The sequence below is a fragment of the Amphibalanus amphitrite genome, unplaced genomic scaffold (genome assembly GCF_019059575.1).
Source record: "Amphibalanus amphitrite isolate SeventyFive unplaced genomic scaffold, NRLGWU_Aamphi_draft 000010F_arrow, whole genome shotgun sequence".
In the NCBI taxonomy this organism is placed as follows: domain Eukaryota; kingdom Metazoa; phylum Arthropoda; class Thecostraca; order Balanomorpha; family Balanidae; genus Amphibalanus; species Amphibalanus amphitrite.
In genome coordinates this window covers 719,810-729,466 of record NW_024881506.1, presented here as the reverse complement: position 1 = coordinate 729,466, position 9,657 = coordinate 719,810, and the positions used below count along the sequence as shown (strand labels likewise).

The window sequence follows — 9,657 nt, the reverse complement described above, 5'->3', positions numbered from 1 at the left end:
ATAATCTCGTCAGACCAAAAGGACCTAACCCAACAAAACAAAACAAAACAGATTATTGTAGGCTAATGGTGATTGGAAAAGCAAAATTTGACGATTTCTGGCAGTCTGCATTTTTATGTAAAATGCACTCGTTTCGCAGTATACCTATTATTTAATAAAAAATAACAGTAAGGAGTCCATATCGAAGAAGGCATTGCGTAGCATACTTAAAGGTTAATTTTAAAGTCTTTGTTTTTCGTTTCGATGTGCATAAGTGATTTGTCGTTGACACTGTTGATTTTTCACGACAAAACCGGACTCTCCGGAGCCCCGCGCACCGACGGGGTTCGGCGTCAACTTCGTAGACGGGGGCGAATACCTGCTCCCCCCCCCCCCCCCCCGGCCCCTATGATATCTCGAGAACGAAGCAAGCTAGCAAGCTAAAGTATAGGTACTTCGCGAGGAATCGCCAATTTCTGCTTTTCCAATTCCCATTAGCTTAGAATAGTCGAGCTGTTCCTCTAAAGTCGCTCTTTTACGGATCGCCGTTTTAGATAATCGCTCAAGCGTATGAGTTTCTCTATAAGTCAATATCGCCGTGAAGCGTTCTTGTCATTGTAAATGGTTGTCAGATTGGTGATAATGTTGATAAAACAAAATAAGTGGTATATCGTTAAAGTATAGCCAGATTATCAAAGGGACAAGAAGTTTTTTTTTTACATTTGCGGTAGTGAGAAACAGGCAACAGCTCACTTACTATTTACCTATTAAGGTGGAAACTTGATGGAAATCTAGTGGTGGAAGAAACGCTGTCGGTGGAAGATTCGGCCTTTGTTTCACCTCTGCACGTACGGCCACCGACCGACGCCGTCTCTGCGACTGTCGCCAGAGGTGTGAGGCCTCTTTGATTCCCCTTCCCCCCGTGTGCGTGTGTGTTTGTGTATGCATGGCACCGGGCCTGCATCACAATGGACCGAGGAACTATCCGGGTCACTGACCTACTCAGTGCACCGCCCCGAGCGCAGCCGTGCGCTACCAAGTGAAGTGTCCCGCGCACCAGCAATCCGGGTCACCAGCTGACTCGACGGCTCGCGATCCGGGTCACCGCCCGACTCCGTGGGCTCCGATGCCTCACGTCATGGACTACAACCACTGCTTCAGTGCACTGCAGCGAGTGCCCCAGTGCTATTCGTCGCGTTCATCCTTTGCGTTCCGCGTTCGTCCGTCGCGTTCCACGCCCTCCCACCCGCTGCGTCGCGTTATCGTCGCGGTTGTTTAGTCGTATGTCTCCCCTGCTGCGTCCTTCGCCCTTCAGGCGCCGGACTCTGCTTTGTCTTAGCCAAAGCTCTTGCTATGGGTGGGGGAGGTGTGTAAAGTGTGTGTCATTGCTTATCGCCGTTGCCTTGCATTAATTGCTGCTTATATTTTATGGGTTTAGGCTTAATTAGTTCGTAGTCTTATTATACCTGCGTGGTGGCTATATTTCATTTTCGCATTTTCAACGCTCGCTACCTTTGCCGCTCTCCGCCCGCACTCAGCTCACCGCAGCTGACCCCGCGGTCGGCCCAACGGCGCGTCATAGTTTATCCATGTGTGACTCATTGTCTCCAGCCCGCCACGACGGTGCCGCTGAGTCGCGCCAGCCTGACGCCCGCCATCCGTCACTCATGCCGGCCCGCGCAGAATAGTGACCTGGTTAATGTCCACCAATGCTTCTGACGCGCTTCTTGGAACGATATCATGCTACGCCCCCTCGACCACGGTGCCAGCGCGTGACGATTGGCAACTCATCTGACACGTGTCTTCTGAGAGCTACCAGAGGGCCGAGGGGCGGTGACATAGTAATAACCAATCACAAGACGAGTCTTAAAGCGAAAATGTTTTAATCCAATAGCGGGCCGTCACGCAGGATAGTTTTATATTCTAGTATGTGGTAGGAACTAGGTTGTTGTTGTTCTTCCCTCCGCTTCTAATGAAGTGTAGCCTGTCGGCTCTGGGCGCCTCTGGCGGCCGCCGCCAGGGCCGCCACCACGGCGGTCTCCCGGACCTCCTCCGGTTCCGGGTGGATGGTGTAGCACGTCCTTGATCTCGTCCCCATCAGGGCGGGACAGCGGAGGAGGACATGGTCCGGCCTGTCCGGCTCCTCCCGGCACAGGGGGCACCAGGACTCTCTGCAGTCATCTCTGTTGCACCCCTGGCATCCGCCTGGGATCGGAGACGGGGAGCGACCGATTCTGTGCAGGTAGGACCGGGCACCAGACCAGTGCCCGGCCCTCAGCTGGTGGACATCCACCGCGCTGGACCGCTCCAAGCCGGTAACTCGGGGCGGTAGGCGGTCGCCCATCACGGACCGGAACCACCCGGCTGGCCAGTTCTTGATAGTAGCCTCTCTGGCGGCTCTGGCTACTGCTCGGCAGATGGTCCTGGAGTCGACGGACGGACCTAGTAGTCGACGGACCTAGTAGGAACTAGGTCGGGGTGAGCCGAGCCGAGAGCTCCCCGGCAAAGGGAGGGCAGAAGACCCCCGGCCGTCACCCACGCCGGACGTGTTTCTGCATCGGTCTCGACCGACACCGTAGCTGACCATCTCGCTGTGTTGTGCTCGTGAACAATACACCTGGACCGGCAGAGCATCTCTTCTGGCAAGGGCTGACAACAACACCGGCGCGCCCCCGCCCTGGGCACGAGAAACCGCCGTGTTACAAGGTTTTAAGGGCCGATTAGTGGGCAGATACATTCAATTAGCTATTAATAATTGATTATGCAAACATTCAAGAATCTACATCATTTAATTCTAGCCAAAATCACGCGGCGTTCCCAGGATTCGAACTCACGACCCTCGGATCTGTAGCCCGATATGCTACCGACTGCGCTACCGAGGACCGCGAACCGACGATCGGAGAGGCGAATCGCGGGTGCTGGCGTGCAGAGAAATCTTTACCTTGTACGCCGTAGAAGATCGGCTGGGTTTCGTGAAAAATGGTAGAGGAATTGTCGAAAGAAAATTCATCGATCTATCATTTGAGACTAAGAACCATTGATTCCTTCAAAGGTTGACCGAGATATCGCTCGCCGAAAACAGGCCATTTAACATGTAAACCCTATGGGCTGGTAGGAAATGTACGCCGTGGAGCAGCAGTGCTACCAACTAACTTCGGCGGGGGCCGGGTAGTAGAACACAGGGGTGCGAAGTGCGGAGTAGAGGCGGAATGGGAGTCTGTCAATTTTCGAAACCGGAGTCGGAGTCCGAGTCAGCGAAAATCCGTCGACTCCGCCGTCCGCGCACCTGCCCTATCAGGTCTGCGGGAGTCGGTCGGGGTCGACAGTTTTGTACGGAGTCGGGGTCAACTCAACCGAAGATTAACTCCGCAGCAGGCATTCTCAGAAGGCATTCCCAGTTTATAAGTAAGCCGACAGCCGTATAATTAGCTCACCGCAATACAGGCATGTTGATCGCACTCATACACGCTAGACATGTTGTGCCACACTGTACTTTGCGAGATAGTTGAATCCGTGGTATTGTCCACGATCCGATACTGCATGTCGATTTACGGCACGTGTAACAAGAAGCAGATGCACCGTGTCAAGAAGCTTGTCAATTTTTGTACACATGTGATCACCGGCAAGAGGAAGTTCGACAGGATATCGTCTGAAGCGGAACGACTGGGTATTTTGCATGCTCGTAGTCTTTTCGAGTACCACCAGCTGTCGTTCACTAAGTCGGTACTTTGTTTTGGCGAGCCCGAGATTCTGCGTCAGCTCAGATGTATGAACATGTCAATTACCTATGACCGAGGAACGAGACGGGTAGGGCAGCTTCGCCTGCCGAGAGTGAAGAGAGGAGCAGGGAGGCGCAGGAACGCCTATTTAGGCGCCAAAATTAACGAACCGCCCACAGCAATGCAGGATACCATGAACATGGCTCGTTTAAAGCAGCCCCCTCCAAAGTCATATGGCAGCATGGGCGTGACTTTTCCTACTAGCCCATAGGGTTGCGTGTTAAAATGCGACTTTTCGCGCTCGGTTTTCAAGGTTTCGTAGTGTGGGCATTCACATACAAAGTATGTCAAAAGATAGCTACAACATTTTTATTTCCATTTTTGGGATGAAAAGTTCAAGCCCATCCAACCGTTTTCGAGATATTCGTCCATATATGACCCCATGTTTTTGATACATCGGAAGGTCCTGTGTTCGAATCTCGGACAGACCAAAACTTTTATCGTTAATGTGCTGCAAACCATTGCTGCAAAGTAAAGTAGGGGTGAGCGCGCTGGTGATGGAGGGTTGTAAGTTGGCATACCTGACCTTTGATTCAAGCCAGATTTTGTGACACCAACCTCATTTTCAGGTCAGATCAGGTCACTGACCTATGACGTCATAAGTGAACCTCTGCACGGTCTCAAAAACGTCGTAACATAGCAACTCCATCAATTCAAGGAGATCTATCACAGGTAGATGAAACTTACAGAACTTATCAAACTCCCTTATTCTCAAAAGTCGTTAACTTCGGATTTCTCTTAACCCTCGCCGGCCGAGGGGGGGGGGGCGGGTGTCGCCCCCCCCCCCCATAGGGTTTTTTCGCGATAGCTCCGAATACGCTGGCGATAGAGAGCTGAAACTTGGCATACCTGACCTTTGATCCAAGCCGCATCTTTTGACACCAACCGCATTTTTGGGTCAGGTCAGGTCACTGACCTATGACGTCATAAGTGAACCTCTGCACGGTCTTCAGATGTCGCAACTTCGCAACGCCCTCACTGCCAGAGGAGATGTCACAGGGAAATGAAACTTGCAGGATCTAGTAGCCATTATGAGTCTCACAACTTGTATATCTCGGATTTTTCCTAAAGGTCATATGAGGTCAGGTCATTTTCGTGACCTCACCATTATAAGTCAATGGGGAAAAATTCAAACTGCTATTCTGGCGCCGGGAACGATCTCCAACTATCTCAAGCACACAGAATCGTGATTTGATGCACTCCTTGCAAGGTTAGATGCGTCACTTTTGCAATGTTGACCTTCCGTGACGTCATTTATGACGTCATCAAGGTCATATTAGTTTTTCGTCAATAACTCCCGATCAAATTGAGCTAGCGAGTCGGGAAAGCCACCAACGGACTCAGGAAGACCAGTCGAATCGAATGATATGCGACATGACCTCTTTCGACCAACTTCGTGACCTGGGGGTGCTGACCTGACCTTGACCTGAGGTCAACACCCTAAGTTGACCTGACCCGAACAAAAAGTATATCATTCGACGCGCCTGAGCAAGGCGAACACGATGCTGCCAAAATCGCGGCTCTGCGGCCGTTTTTTGCGAAGTTATTCACCAAAAACTGAGCCGTACCCTGGGGCCCTTGACCTGACCTCAGAGGTCACCGGTTGACCTAGGACCTTAAAATCGGGTACCAATCTCTGCGTCTCGTAACGGCGCATACGCTCGTTTTTTGCGCGACGCGCTAGCTCCACCAGGGGCGAAACGGCGAGGGGGGTCGTACCCGTCCCCCCCCCCCCTCGGCCGGCGCGTATGTAGAAAACCAATAGGACCGGCGAGGGTTAAGGGTCACCTAACGTCAGGTCGGTCAGGTGATCTGGCCATTATAAGCCGATGGGGGGGGGATATAGAGACAGTTATTTTGGCGCTGACAGTGATCTTAGACGGAAAAGACACAGACTCAGAAAGACCTGCCAAATTGAATAACGTGCAACTTGACCTCATCATGAGGTAATGACCTGACCTGACCTTGGACGGAGGTCAACATCCTAAATTGACCTCACCCATACAAAAAGCATATCATTCGACGTGGCTGAGCATGACGAACACGATGGTGTCAAAAATGCAGCTCTGATACCATTTTAGGCGACCACCGAACAATCCACTTCCTGGTATGCCAATGCTTTTATTATCTAAAGACGATGAACACTGAACATTCTCATATATGCAAACATGCCACTTTGGGTTACAGAGTAAGTGGTTCCCAATCGTACATACTACACGTTCCACACATCACACTACCGCTCGTAATTGCAATGCAAACAAGCTTTGGCTCGTTGGAAATAAACTTTGGCATTGGAAGATGTCACGGTGTTACACTAAACATTGACCACAATTAGATATCAGGTATCAATATCAGTAACATTCAGCTCATCCTCAACACATAACAATCAGACGGAGAACACTACCTACAGTAAACCTCAAAGAGGTTTTGGCCATGATAGGCAATGAGGCATAGCTGCGAGCAAGATCTTCGATCTGAGAAAACATGAAGATGAAATTACATGCATCACACTTGCAATAAAAACAAACTCAAGTGATACTTATCTTTGAAAAATCAGGATGAAAGAACATGAACCTATTTGAAAACATAACAAGCATTATCAGAGGAATAATGCATGGTTATTTAAAAGACCTGTTAATATTAAGGTAGTGGACAGGATCTTAGAATGGTCGAGAGATGTTACCTTCAGAAGGGTTTCCTTTCGTGGTCACACATTATTGATGTTAACAAATGAACACCGGGTGGTGCACACCCTGAAAGTCACATTGTCTATGTTGAGAACTAGGCTTCCTTCCTGTTCAGATTAAGGCAATTGATGGCACCTTTGGTTAGCTTTGTTCAAGGAAGCATTCATTTTGCCAGTGTCGGTAGGGCAACCTTGCTACATATAGGAATCTTGAGCCAGGCACAGCATATGTAGAAGTGCATGTCTTGTCCTGAAAAAGGATCAGAGATATATGGCTAAGGAAGTCATGAATGGAATTGACTCAGGCTGCTCTGAGGATTGACCACAAAGACATGGCTATTGTAAAAAGCCCTGAAATAACTTAGGAACTGGTGTGTTTTGAGTGAAGTGGAATATCAAGAACAGCATTAAAAAAGTAAAAGTAAAAATTGACCTAAAAATTATCATCCATGTTTCGTTTCAATCACCTAAATCTTACGCGTTTTCATACAAACTTAAAATACCAAGAAATTGCACAATTATCACTAACATGTGGCAACAAATGCTTCTTTCTACTTACTATCCACTTTCATGGATGCAGGATGCATGTGTTTTGATTTCATTATAACAGCAACACAGTTGTACGAGATGCTTACACAAAGTATTATGTTATATGTTGATGTTATTCAGCTGGAGCCTAGGACATTGATATTGTATTGTTAAGTTTGTTCAAAACCAATGTCCCAAAATTTGCCAGTTTTGGGTGGGAAGTGACATCCAACTGAAATCAATTTTCCACTTTCATCTCCAATTTTCAAGAACAATTTTTCACTATAAAATAAAATTTTGGGACACTGTTCACTGTTCATAACACCAGCTTCATTTCTTAGTACTGATCGCTTTCAGAAGACTTCAGTCATCCTTCATCAGCCTGTCAGGGCTCTAAAAATACATACAAACGAGTAGCGACCAACATAGAAAAGACAATACACAAATGTCGTATGAAAGCTGCCAATGCAAATAGATAAAGCCGGCGTACGCAATCTTTGCAATACGATTATACCAAATATGCTCACAGATAAGTCGAAAGGTGTCGCCATGCATCACAATTGATAAAATTCCTTGAAACTTCTTTTTTAACACATTGCTACGCAACAGTGAAAGAATGAGAAAGCATGAGGCTGGCCCACCACCCAGTCAAGTACAGCAGTTTGCAAATTTGTACACAGTTACTCAGAAAGGCCTTTGTTCACACAATTCCATGCATAATGAAGAGCCAATTTTTTAATGCACACGATAGTTATTAAATACTTAGCCAGCACAATTTGTAAATCTTTAAATGTAGGGAGAACACCATGGAACCGCGTGAAACCACAGGCCGCCTTGTGTATAAATATGAAGCGCAATGTATTGAAACACGATCGCCAGCTGCGCCGCGCTTCAGCGCAGCCATATCCTAGGATAATTTTCGGCATATAGTAAAAAGCTCCCAAGTCTAGTTGTTTTTCTAGATGATATAGTATAATTCTAGTATATACTAGGAAAAACTTTGGAGTACCCGACTCTTTAGTGCCCTGGTTTAAAGGAAGACCTTGCCCGTCTGCTCGAGGCAAATCGTGCGCATACCCATCACTGAGTTGTATGCCTCGCGAATGCGTATATTCGCATCCAGCATGAGTAGAGCATGGGTCCCGAAAAAATAATTCAGAAACTAGAGAAATTCTCGCGGCCGCCGGCATTTAGGCGATCTGCTCGTGCTTTTGTTACTGGGGCGCTTCTTTCACGGAGATTGCGCCAGTCGCCTGCCACGGACGAAAAATACTCTGCTTTGCAATCCGGCTGATCGAGGTTTTTTTTTGCTTTTTTTTGCTTTTTTTTTGCTTTTTTTTTGTTTTTGCTGATCGTGGGAAAATACGGCCGGAGGTCTCCTCGGCTCTATGCAGGTATACCACCGGGAGAGATGTATAGTATATACCTGGCTCGATGTATAGCCTGCAAGTTGGCTTTGGTGTAAACATGTCAAACAGGGTATAGGGCGGATCAGACGTTCAATTGACAATTTCCGATTCTATGCTATCGCATGCTTTTGATCCTCCAATTCTGGATTACGGAGCGAGCGGAGTCTCCAGGCATCTCGTGAGACGCCTGCTTAATGATCACCGTAATTTTATTGTAAAAGGAAGTGCCACTAAATATGTAAAAAAGGAACTAAAGTAGGTTCATATAAACAATACATATAAAACGTGTTGATATGCACACAATGCACACTTGTTAATATTTGCATGCAAAGAAACAGATTTAGCACTTGTAGCTTAGGTGCCCACCTGCTGAGGTCCGGGAAGAGCCTACGTGACACCCGTCTTCTCTTCGGAGCTGGAGGCATGTTGACGCTCGCAGGACACAAGTAACCTAAGAAAAGAAGCATACCACAATTTATCTTGATGTCGCAAAACATCATGGAACAACGGCTCAGGAAATGTGGGGCCACTAATAGAAAGATCATTTTTATTTTCATCATTTCTTGTCTATGCTTTCAGGTAGCGTTGTGTTACTGCCATGCACGTTGTAAGTCTTCAGTCACCTTAGGGTGAGATTTTCTGGGTTTTTGTGCCCACCACACTAATGATCACAACCAAATACATAAATCATCATAATCGACTACTGTCAATAATAAAAAGTGAAGATAAAATTGAATGGATGAAAATATAGCAATATAGATAAGTAAAAATTTGTCATGGTAAGTAAAGCAAAAGCTATTATCATCGCATAACTTCATACATACTTCGCCATTAATTAAATCTCAGTCAATAGGTACCCACTTTATTACCAAGACAGGATTATACCTACAAGCAAGGCCACCTACGAGGCAGTAAAATACCGGTAGACAGCAGAAACATGCCTAAACGCCATCAACAAAACACGCGCGATATCTGTCGCACTTCAAAGCTACCAAACCATTGCTTCCATATTACATAGGGAAAACCCTTTAATGACGTCACAGGTACATCGAAAACCTTCAAAAGTAAACAAAACTTATATCTCAAAAACGGGTGCATATTTTTCGGTGAAATTTGGTAGAAATTCGTTTTCGCTGTTTCTGATTCACGGTACATCACTTTTATGCCAATTCATTAACTTTTTTTAAGGTGGGATGGTCCATTTAACCCTCGCCCGCACATGGGGGGGGGGGGGGGGGTGGTTGCCACCCCTCCCCCCCAGGCAGTCTTTCTGCTC

At 47.3% G+C, this 9,657-nt stretch overlaps 1 long non-coding RNA gene across 1 annotated transcript; it reads right to left on the bottom strand.

Annotated features, from left to right (window-relative positions):
- Window positions 1-5,859: 5,859 nt before the first annotated feature.
- Window positions 5,860-6,743, bottom strand: LOC122381189. The gene is made up of 2 exons (XR_006256485.1): window positions 6,442-6,743; window positions 5,860-6,232 (listed from the first exon to the last, which is right to left on the bottom strand). It is a non-coding gene; the product is annotated as an uncharacterized LOC122381189 (long non-coding RNA).
- Between the last annotated feature and the right edge of the window lie 2,914 nt (window positions 6,744-9,657).